The following is a 12,903-nucleotide window of genomic DNA, read 5'->3' as shown; positions in this document are numbered from 1 at the left end:
CAATTCATAAACCAAATCATCGTAAATTAAAATATCACATCAGGTTAGGTCAAACCCAAAATATCTTCAACCAAAATAATAAATCATATTCATGATTTAGCAAAGTTCATAAATCAATAAAATATTGATACTTATCTTGATTTTATGGATTTCTCTTCCTCATAAACACATAAGATCAACTGAATAACCTGGAAATCTCCTAGTGCCTTCTCTTCTCTTTGACCATCCAATAATAGTGGATACATGGGATATACATAAGTTCATTCACTACCCCGTGAATATGGAAACTACCAAACCAAGTAGTATTATGCCGATAGGCAACATGTGTATTCCACACCTCACAGGCCCAGAAAGTCCCATATATATGTGTCCCAAAAATAGGCCTAAATAGTCCCATGCATGTTAATCATAAAAATTTACATAGGTCCGGACCATCCAATACTCACCCGTCCTAACACATACACATCTACATGTATCACAATACAATGTGCACATAACACAATGCCACGTGCACATAGCATAATATAACATACATACGACACAATATAATGTATACATATACATGTACCTACAACACATGCACATATACACATGATTCAACACATTACACATAGAATCCATAGACCACATCGTCTCTATTCATGTGAACCAAGCCATACTACCTCCTTTATTTTTCCATGTTCAAAATCTTTGCATGGGAAATGTAAGAGTCATGCTCACATGATGTTAGAATCATCAATGAGTAGGAATTCCATTTTTTTAAATAAATTCTTCTTTTCACGCAATTCACAAACAGTCATATTTCCATTTGAATGAATCATGAAATTCTATCAGACATAAGGCATTTTCATAGATATATTTGAATAAGCATAATCATGTATACAATACATAAGCACATTTGCAAATAAATTTAGGGTTAAAAGAACTCCCTTAAGCATAATCAAGCATTGGTTAGTGGAATTATTTTTCCCAAATTCCCCATATTATTGTATAATGTTCATGCCAATTTCCCCATATTGTTCAACATTCAATTCATGCACTACCTCTTTCTTGAAAATTTGTGGCTTTCCTACCACCCAACCAAATTTTTCCAAGGTCCCAAGTATGTAATTCAAAAAAAAAATCATAACATCAATAGGAAATTCAAGATTCAAAATAAAATTCAAGATTCAAAATAAAATTCAACGTCACAAAAATAAAATAAGATCCATAATCACAATAATAATGGAAATCTACACGCAAAATAACATGTCCATGAAAATTCAACACTAAATTAATAGGAAACCATAAACTTAAATTTTAATGTCATAACATATGAACATCAAACAATTAGTCTAAAAAATTGACTGAATGTCCTGAGCATAACATTCATGGCACTCTCATCCATCATACCATGCATATACATGTGCATCGAAATAAATTTCCTTTGTTTTTTAGGTTGTGGGGATAGTCTCATTTTAAGTGATCCTCCCCAAAGGACCAACACGAGATGGGTTTCCTTTCCCTCTTAGTTTCACGAGGAATTTTCCTGCCATCACCACTCCCCTTTTCTAAGGGTTCAGTCTAATATGTCAATTTTCGCAATTGTTCCTGCAACTCATAGTTACATTATGTTAGTTCTTGTTGTTACTTGGCAAGTTTCTTCATTTCTGCCTTGCAGATCCTAAGCTCAGCTTCCAAATCCCTGTGTTGATCCTTTAGGTATTTTATTCTTCCAGAGGAGCTTCCCCTCTTTAATTTCATGCCATGTACCACTAGTCATGTTTTCCCTATCTCTGCCACTAAGTCTTTCCCTATGCTACCACACACCCTTAGATATTAGTTCATTAATAAAATAATACATATACTATTGGTCATCTTACCAAGTGAACTCAAACATGTTTCCCTATAGTTTTTCACACATCATAGGATTGTTATCAGCTATACATCACAATCAAAATCAACATTTACTTATGCTATTTTTCAAATTCATGAGCAAGCGCACACGCACACACACATGCACATTATTCATAAGTATTATCCTGCAATTTGAAATGTTGGATCCATGCTAATAGGGTAATCATAATTAGCCTCTTTACCTAGACCACATTTACCACTTAGATTAGTTCTTTAAACACTTTAGAAATATTTGGCCTTCTTATTAAGGCCAACAATCATGGTACCTATAGTCTCGTAGAGTCAGTTTAAGGAGAAACATGTTACGTTAGCATGCATCTCATTCTTAAATTTTCATATTCACAAAGAGAATGCATGACAAGACCTATAGGAAATCTCAAGTTAGCACATAATCCTTTTATTTTACTATCATTACATTCATTTTTAGCTATAAATTATCAATACATAATCCAAATAGTGTAAATGATCAGCTATTCAATCAAATAGTGTACCTCTAATCATATAAATCATGGGATCCTTCCAACGCATGCAAATTCATATACATAAGTATGTTTATATGATAAATATAACAGTATGCACTAGAAACAACATAGGGATTTCCAAAATCCCTCATATCATATCTGCATTCATATTCCAAGTGTGTACAAGTAAACCACTCATCTATCAGTGCTAATACATGTTAATTTATGGTATGTTCTATGCTTATAGTAGTTTACTTATCTTTCTTATTATTATCCACAGATTAGCAATCACATGTACATAAAGTACAGTGTAGATAGAACATTAAATGATCGACAAAAAACAAGCCAAGACAAGAGACACAAGATGTGGCGGCTAGCCAGGGACAAAACCCACAATGTGTGGTGAAACCTTTTGATCAAATCTTCTTTTATCTTTAATAATTTAGTAGAGAGAAATAGTATAAAGAGAATCTGATTTATATCAGTAGTACCAAACCTAAATCAGCAGCATTAGCATTATCAGCTTCATCATCAAAACTAGGGCATTCAATATCTCGCAAACCGACCATCGGATCGACTTGATTCCACCACCAAAAATGTGGCCTTCAGAGGAGGTCTAGATGGACCTATAGCGTAGTTCTGAGGAGGGGATCTTCTTGTCAACGCTGGTCAAACTTTTGTTCTGCAGTTGCAGCCCTAAAACTGCGTCCTTCCTTCCACATGTGTGAGAGAGAGTCTCTTTTCTGTGCAGTAGAGAAGAGCCTCTTTTCTGTGTAGGAGAGAGAGAGAGAGATGTGATGAGATGAGTGAGTGCAAATGAGGAAAAGTCCTCCTGTATTTATACACATCTTATGATAATTGAATAGATGCGATTGTTGGGCTTCTAAGCCTACATGAGTGCAGATCGGCTTGATAATTATTCCATAATCAAAATAAATTCATATCTCCATAAATACTTATCGGAATCATATGATCTTTAGATCAGTCTTACACCTCTCAACGAGAGGAATATAATAAAAATATTATGAACCATGAATAAGATGACCCACATGGAGTTTGGCCCTAGTTGCCAATTTTAACACTCCCTCTCAACTAGGGAGAACTCCATCTGCAATCTGTCTGTCAGTCACTACTATTCATCCATCAAATGCACTGCTCTGTACAGCTTGACCCTTGCCCTGCTCTGCTCTATTCTGCCTGTTCTGCTTTGTCTTGTTCTGCCCTATACTAATCAGTACTACTCTGCTCAGTTCTACTCTTCTTTGTTCTGCTCTGCTCTGCTTTGTTTTGTTCTGCTCTGCTTTTGTCCAAATTATGAAGAAGAAGAAATGATCGAGGATGCATCATATTGACTCAAAGTTAGTCTCAGAGTATATACCACTGGTCCCAGACTAGTCTCAACCAACCCGAAGTCAGCGTCATAGTGAGTACAACTCCTACCACTAGTCCTAGACCAATATCATCCTCCATTGACTCGAAGTCAGTCTCAAAGTGTGTACCACTGGTCCCAGACCAGTCTCAACCGACCCGAAGTCAGCATCATAGTAGGTACCACTCCTACCACTGGTCCCAAACCATTATCACAGGCTTAGAGAGTGTACCACTAGTCCCAAACCAGTCTCAACCGACCCGAAGTCAGTGTCATAGCATGTACCACTCTCACTAGTCTCAGACCAGTCCTGCACTGACACAAAGTCAGTCTCAGAGTATGTACCACTGGTCCCAGACTAGTATCAATCGACTTGAATTCAGTGTCATAGTAGGTACAACTCCTACCACTAGTCCCATACTAGTATTATTGATCCCAGATCAATTAAGGTCATCCTAGCGTAGGGAGTATGGTAGATACAGCGATGTGTCCATCAGTACTACATCTATGGTCCCTAACTTCATTTCCTTGCTCATTGATCAGATGAGAGGTACTTCCCATGAGTCCCAGACTGCATGGGTAGGATGCCTCGACAAGAGAATTTAATCAATCCTATCCTTACAAGAGAACTAATCATCCTGCTACACAAATGCCATGGAGAACACATCATCCAGGCCTCATAGGAGAACTAATCATATTGCTACATAATCATCATGGACAACACATCATCCAGACCTCACAGGAGAACCAATCATCTTGCTACATAGTCACCATGGGTTGTACATGCACACCACCAGGGGATAATGAATCACCCTATGGTCATATGTCACTCCAAGAAGTACCCCGCACCCACCCGTAGCTCCCAGAGCTCAATGCGTGATAGAGGACCCTCATCAGAAGGTATTTGAACAACACCAAGTTGTTCTCAGAAAGTCAGGAATTTGACTTTCCTGAGGGGTTTTGTCAGAATATCGGAAACCTGTTCATTTGTACCAATATGTTGGAGCCTTATAGCTCCCCGCTACACCATATCTCGAATATAGTGGTACCTGATATCGATATGCTTGGAGCGATCATGAAACACAGGATTCTCTGACAAATGAATACCACTCTGGTTGTCACATAGGATCACAGTGGTATCCAGTGTAAATCCAAATAGCTCACTGAAGAACTTCCGCAACCAGACTGCCTCATAGGAGGCCATGCTAGTAGCAATATACTCTTCCTCGGCGGTGCTCAAAGCCACCAACTTCTGCTTCCTACTCATCCAAGATATCGAAGAAGATCCCAAGGTGAGACAACACCCAAAAGTTCTCTTATGATCCACCACACTGCCTGCCCAATCAGCATCAGTATATCCAAGTAGTCTCACATCTCCGGCAGTGTATCTTAACCCAAAAGTGATTGTGCCACGAAGATATCTGAATAGATTCTTGGCACCAATCCAATGTATGTGGTGAGGTTCAACCATATGTTGACTCAATGTGTTGACTGCAAAACATATGTCTGGATGAGAGTTCACCAAGAACATTAACGCTCCGACGAGTTGACAATACTCGATGGCATTTCATAAAACAGGTCTAGCAACATTACTACTTAACTTTTGAAATCAAGCTGCATCGGAGTAGTTACGGGCTTGCAGTCCACCATACCGAATATTTCTAGAATCTTCACCACATATTTTCGTCAGGGTAGGAAAATTTCCCCTGGCTTCTGCCAAAATTCAAGTCCTAGGAAATAGTGCATCAGTCCTAGGTCCTTCACTTCAAATTTAGAAGCCAACTCCCTCTTACATTTGTGAATGAGAGGGTCTGCATCTAATAGGAAGAGTTCATTCACATACAACACTAGTACGAGAGGTTTGTCATCTTCAACCTTAAAGTAAAGGTTAGGATCGACTTCACTCCTAGTGAATTCCAGCTTCATCAAGTAGCTATCGATCCTCTCATACCATGCTGAGGGTGCTTGCTTCAGCCCATAGAGGGCTTTCTTCAACCTGCATACATGAGATTTTCGATCATGAATCTCAAATCCTTTGGGTTGCTCCATGTAGACATCTTCTCTAATCGAACCATGCAAGAACGTGGTCTTGACATCCATCTGATGTAGGTTCCATCCTTGTGAAGCTGCAAGGGCTATGATCAAGTGAATGGTGGTATATCTGGCAACAGGTGCAAATATCTCATCATAGTCTATACCTTCTTTCTGAGAGAAACCACGAGCAACTAAATGAACCTTATACTTTTCTGTACTTCCATCTGTTGCATTCTTTATCTTGTAAAGCCATTTAGAAGTGACAATTATCTTGTCCTGGGATCTGGGAACTACTTCCCAGACATCATTCTTCATAATAGACTCATATTCTTCGGTCATAGCATCGTTCCATACTTGATGCTTGACGGAATTTGAGAATGATGAAGGCTCATTTTGTATGATCGTGTTCATGATGGTCAGGTATCCATGATACCTGTTAGGTTTCTTATTTTCACGGAAGGTTCTTTAGGGTGCAGCATGTCCTTCAGCATCATTAAGTAGCCCCCTAAGCCAAGAGGACCTCTTCCTAGAAGAGAAAGGCTCAAATGGATAAATAGGATCCATGGGTTCCTCCACATCAGGCATTGTTACATCATCTGCCCATAGAAACTTCGGAAGTCTTTGATCATGGAGCATGGCATGGACAGCTTCCACAACCATATGGTTCTTCTTTTCCACCACACTATTCTGCTCAGGAGTATATGGTGTAGTAGTCTCCCTCTTAATGCCAGCCTCAGATATGCCTGAGTGAACCAACTGCAATATATCAGAGGTCTTGCTTTGGCTTGAGGGGAATGGTCCCCTTTTGAGCTTTCCTTCGGCACATCCTAGACATACACCTTCTTTCTCTACTCGGAATTCGGGCATCCCTGTCACCATTTGTCTTACATCGGGTAGAGCTTTATAATGAAGGTGGGCAAAACTTCGATGCTAAAGTTCAGACTCAAGAGATGTGTCATAATATATGACACCTCGCGCACTTCCACTGACCTGATACAATGCATCAACACAAAACCCAAGAGTAAAGGCATCTTTAACATTAGTTTTCCATACATGTATCGTGCCATTGCTAAAGGTCACCTTGTAGCCTTTGTCTTCCATTGCCAAGATGGACAACAGGTTCTTTTTGAGGTCGGGTACATATAATACATCCTATAAGTGGATTGTATTACCTTAATTCAATTTAAGAGAGAGATTGCCTACACCTTTCACAAGATATTTCATTTTATCTTTAAGCACAACTTCCAAGTTAGTTTCCTTCTCTATTAGAATATGGAGAACTTGTTTGTAACCAGTGAAGTGCCTTGAGGCACCACTATCAATGAGCCAAATTCCCATTGAGTCCAAAGGAGCAGAGTTAGATAGAGCAGCTGGTAGATAATATCCATCCTACTTATTTTCAATAATGTTGGATTCATACCTGGAATTTCTAGCTTTCTTGAATGATTGTCCTCTTCCTTGAATTCTAGCACTCCTTCTACCTCTGCTATTAGATTTTTCATTCCTTTGATATTCATGAGAGGGATTTTGATCATCGTCTTGGTGTGATTCCTTTTTATCAGAGCACTCCCTTGCATAGTGACCTGGTTTATTGCAAATGTAACATCGTCCTTTTCTTCCACCCTTAGGTCCAGCCTTTCCTTTTGATTTAGTCCCAGAATTTTTCCTTTTCTTAGCGCGAGAAGAAAAAGTAGCAGGAGGACCTTTAGGGATGGGCATTTCTTGCTCTTCAACCCTTGTTTCTTCTTGAATGCATCTAGCCATTAATTCCTCGAAACTAGGAATTACATTATTGTTCAGAAGAGTAGTCCTGAACACGTACCATTTGGATGGTAATCCTCCAAGAGTCATGAGTGCCATTTCCCTATCAATAATAGTCTCCCCAATAGATAGGAGATTGTTCCTGATCTCGGTGATTCTTAAGAAGTATGCTTGCATACTCTCATCTTTGCCCTTCTTAATTTCCTTCACCTTATTTCTAAGGAACAAAACTTGATTTGCATCATTAACTTTAAATAAACTCACCAGTCTATTATAGATTTCCTTGGAGGTGTTCAGGTCAGAGATATAGGCCACTAAGCACTTGTCGATAGATTCATAGATGATCTTCTTTGATTTGACTTCACTGGTTTTCCATTTGTTCTTGGCAGTAGCAGTTGCATTTGATGGAGGCTCAACAATATTGCCTCTCACATGGTCCAATACTTCTTGATCTTCTAAGGTTAGATCGATAGACATCTTCTATCCATGATATTTAGCTTTCTCACGGTGCTTGTCTTTGACAGGAAAGAGTGATGAGGACCCCTTAGTTCTTTTAGGATAGCCTTGCCAATCTTCTCTTCTGTGATTGCTTTTGCTCTTGCTCAGGCTTTCTCTTCACCTCAATTCTGATACCATGTTAATTTATGGGATGTTCTATGCTTATAGTAGTTTAATTATCTTTCTTATTATTATCCACATATTAGCAATCACATGTACATAAAGTAAAGTTCAGATATAACATTAAACGATTAACAAAAAACAAGCCAAGACAAGAGACACATGTGGCGGCTAGCCAGGGACAAACCCCACAATGTGTGGGGAAACCTTTGATCAAATCTTCTTTTATCTTCAATAAGTCAGCATAGAGAAATAGTACAAAGATAATCTGATTTATATCAGCAGTAGCAAACCCTAAACCAGTAGCATCAACATTAGCGGCTTCATCATCAAAACTAGGGCAGTCAATATCTCGTAAACCGTCAGATCGGCTTGATTCCACCACGAAAAAATGCGGCCTTCAGAGGAGGTCTAGATGGACCTACAATGTAGTTCTGAGGAGGGGATCTTCTAGTCAATGCAAGTCAAAGTTTGGTTTTGCAGTTACAGCCCTAAAACTGCGTCCTTCCTTCCACATGTGTGTGAGAGAGTCTCTTTTTTGTGCAGAAGAGAAGAGCCTCTTTTCTACGCAGGAGAGAGAGAAAGAAATGTGATGAGATGAGTGAGTGCAAATGAGGAAAAGTCCTCCTGTATTTATACACATCTTATGATAATTGAATAGATGCGACTGTTGGGCTTCTGAGCTTACATGAGTGTAGGTCAGCTTGATAATTATTCCATAATCAAAATAAATTCATATCTCCATAAATACTTATCAGAATCGGATGATCTTTAGATCAATCCTACACCTCTCAACGAGAGGAATATAATAAAAATATCATCAGCCATGAATAAGATAACTCACATGGATTTTGGCCCTAGTTTCTAATTTTAACAATACACTACCAAAATTATGCACAAGTCATGTAGGTATGTCCACCAATGCCTAAAAAATGCAATAGTAAGGTATAAAAAAATCCCATCATGCCAAAATAATTGTTGTGGTGTATATTCAAATATGCAATCAAGATTATAACTAATTGTATTCATAAATAGTTATAATACCTAGAAGCCATATTTCCACTCCTCTCCAAGGGTTTATACTTTGGACCTCCTGCTTAGTTAATTTTGTAATCTAGCACTATCTGTATTCCCAAGGTTTTAGGGTTAAACCTTTTGTCTTCATTCCTTTCATGATAGAATCCACTAGGTCCAAGTGTTGAACCTGGGAGCTCTAATACCACTATGTAACACACCCCCTCACATCCTAACCCGAGGAAGTGGTTACCAGGTTTACTCGACTCCCACAGTGCAGTTATGAGAATGGGGTGAAATGTCTTCGACATGTTTTTTTGTTGTTGTTTATCTCTATCTACTTGTTGGAAAGTTGTTAAACATCTTAACCTCAGTAAGTACATAACCATCCAAATCAAGGGGAACAACCATAGAAAGATCCCTCCCTCTAATCTTTAGTCACTCATAAATTCATATAACAAAATTATTTTGAGACATCAAAAGGGCTCCCTTTCTTTAGAGTCATTGGAATTTTATTCCCTTGGCCTCAAGTTCTTCCTTACCTTGTTACATTTTCTACCAAGAAACACTTTTGGAAAGAACATTGATTAAGTGACACATTAAGTAGTTGTTGTAACTTCATAATACAACCAAATAAACCCTAGCATCTCACCATGTGGGTCTACAACATTCGCCATCCCTGAAAAGGAACATCAAGAGTGAAGAAATTGCATAGATTACAAGGTCATGTGATAACCCTTGAAACTTGTTATCCAATCTCAAGTATTGATGACACTCTTGACGAACTCAAGTCAGTGATGTACTTGACTAAGATTGATCTAGATTTTGGTTATCACCAATTCCAGACCTAGAAAGGTATGATAGATTTTTCAATACTTAATTTGGGTCTCTACAAGTGGTTGGTCATGTCCTTTGACCCCATCATCACCCCTATCTCTTTTATGGAGTTCATCAATGAAATTTTTTTCCCTCGCCTTGAATATTTCATTTATGTTCCACTTTAATTTTATCCTGATATATAATAAAATTTAGGTAGAAAATTTGGAGCACAAGCATGCAATCTTGGATATTCTTCCCAAAACACAAGAATCCTTATTTGGTAATACTTGTGACTAATACATGGGTTTTTTTATTGATACAATAGTTCATACAAGTATAGGGTCCTAGATTGAGAAAATCCTAGTACTATTTTTATCTTGAATTTTCTAGGAGAATGAATTTCTATAGAAAATTCATCTTCCATCACTCCCATATAGCTCACCCGTTCAATCAAATTTACAATCAAGACTCTCAATGGACTCCACAAGAAGGTAGATCATTTTGGAAGCTAAAGGATGCCCCTTGTTAGGAACGTATGTTTGCATTCTCAAATATGAAATAAGTATTTGAAATATAGTATAATGCCACTCAATATCTAATTGGCATCCCATTCATAAACCTTGATTCAATTCAAGCTCAATTCCCATACTATGACAATGATGCCTACTTGATGTTTCATGTACTCAGGCAATGTAAGCACTATAACTAAGGAATTCATCCTCCACACTAATCATCTCTTCCTTCAATTTTCAACATCACAGTTTAAAATTTAGGCGCAACACCATCTGAAATGAATTTCCTATGTACAACAATTTCATTTCATTATCAAGAAAAAGAGGGCAAGTCAAATATAGTTGTTGATTTTCTTAGAAAACCCCTTTCTAGGTATCTTCACATACTTGATGTAAGGTATGTAGTGTATGAATAATAGAAATACATCTATGTCAAGGAACCATATTTTGTCCCTGATGTGAAATCCATACAACATTCTGCAGTAATTAATCTAACCCCTTTCTTAGATTGTACACTCAGATATGGCTTATTGTATATGTTGAATCCATTGTCTTCCAAATGAGCAATCACATCTTTCTCTCAAGGGGATCATTCTTCATCTTATGGAGGTCACCTTGGAATATAGAAAACATTGCTACATTTATAGCAATACTTCTTCTAGCACTCCATGAGGAAACAAATGAAATACTAAATCAATAATGAATTTGTAGCCAGAACAGACCACCTAACAAGAAACTTGTCCTACATTGGCCCTTACCACCATTGTACAAACCATGGGAATCCATTCCTATTGAGAGGCCTCTTAGGACCATGGGTCATTACACATGTTATGCTTGTATTAGCCTTCTGTTGTTATAAATTTGGGTAGATATTATCTATTATACAAAGCATACATGGATTTATGTTGTGTAAAAACCATTTTTCTAGAATTCATAGATAAGGAAACATCTAATCAAAATAATTTAATGAGTGTTACATGGCTAAGAATAATAACTTACAAATCCAAGACAAATTACTATTTATATCACACACACACATATATCGATTTTATTGATTATGCATGACTATAGTATAGATCATGGACAAAGGTGCATTATAAGAAAGATGAATCAAACTACCTTAAAACCCAAGGCTCACTTTAATGGTTCCTTTTATTGAATGCACCATAGAATTGGGTAGTTTTAAACCTTATTGGTCATGAATATATAGAATAAGCTACTCCTTGTCTCAAATTCACCATAAAATTAGTTATTTTTAAGGCTTATTGGTCATGAATCTATGGAATAAGCTACTACAAAAAGGAACATCGCTAGAACCATGTTATTTTGGAACTCTCTATGAGCAATTTCCTAGCATCATTGTGCACCTTGTGTTTAATTGTAGTATCTAGATACCTTCGAAAATCATAGCTCTAGAATTAGTATGAAGAACGACACATTTTTTTATCTTTTTTTGTAAGCCAACCAAATGGAGTTTGTGTTATTCATGAAAATACATAGCAGTGCATATCAAGCTTTATTAAATAAAAGAATGCTCCTCTCCATCATTCCTTGCATAATATGATGCATGGGAGAGCCTCATTGTTGATGAAATATTGAAGTAAATATTATCACTAATAACATGTCCACAAAAGTAGGTGTTACAAGTGCCTAAGGTGTTGAAAAATCTCCACAAGATTTTCGTAAACACCCATTCCAAGTACAACCTAGGTCTCTTCAATAATACCATTAGATGGATAGGATAAAGTGAAACATGCATCAACTAGTAATACATGGTCTTGCATACTTCCCTAAAGAATAGAGAAATGGAGCAAAAGAATAGGGTTCTTACTGAGATGGTTTAATGTGTGTTTTATACGAGTTGTTTTGAGTTACAGGTTGGTGTTACTATTTATGGTTAAACAAGGCTCTTCGATTTGTCTCTTTAAATCCCAAATCGAGTGCGTCTCTTTCTTACTGCTACATCAATTGATCCACCATATACCATACTTTGATGACCAATAATTTAATCTATAAGTATCAAGGAGACTCCAAAGTAGCTACCTTCCTAGTGGAAAAGTGATGAAAATTTGAAAGGGAGTACATAGAACTTCTCAACAAGGAGAAAATTGCAGCCCATCAAGTAATATATATTTGTGATGTTCAATAATAAGCCAACCATATTTATTTTGAGCATCCAATAAGAACTATGAACATGTTTGGGATCCCTTACCTTCACTTCTTCATTTCATATGCCCACTCCCCACCCATATTAATGAAAATATTTTTCAACTTAGCTTCTATAGCTAGAGTTGGGAATTTCATCTACAAATAAGTGATTAATGTATCTTTAGAAATTAATGGAAAAGAAATATTAGTGTTTACATTGCATAGGTAATTGATTGAGGAGTCTTAACACTCCTAGGTCATTGAACAGTCA

This window comes from Pinus tabuliformis, chromosome 9 (genome assembly GCF_031772625.1).
Source record: "Pinus tabuliformis cultivar Carrire ecotype Pingquan chromosome 9, CPIR1, whole genome shotgun sequence".
NCBI lineage: Eukaryota > Viridiplantae > Streptophyta > Pinopsida > Pinales > Pinaceae > Pinus > Pinus tabuliformis.
The sequence above is the reverse complement of the archived record's forward strand: the minus strand, read 5'-3'. Positions refer to the sequence as shown.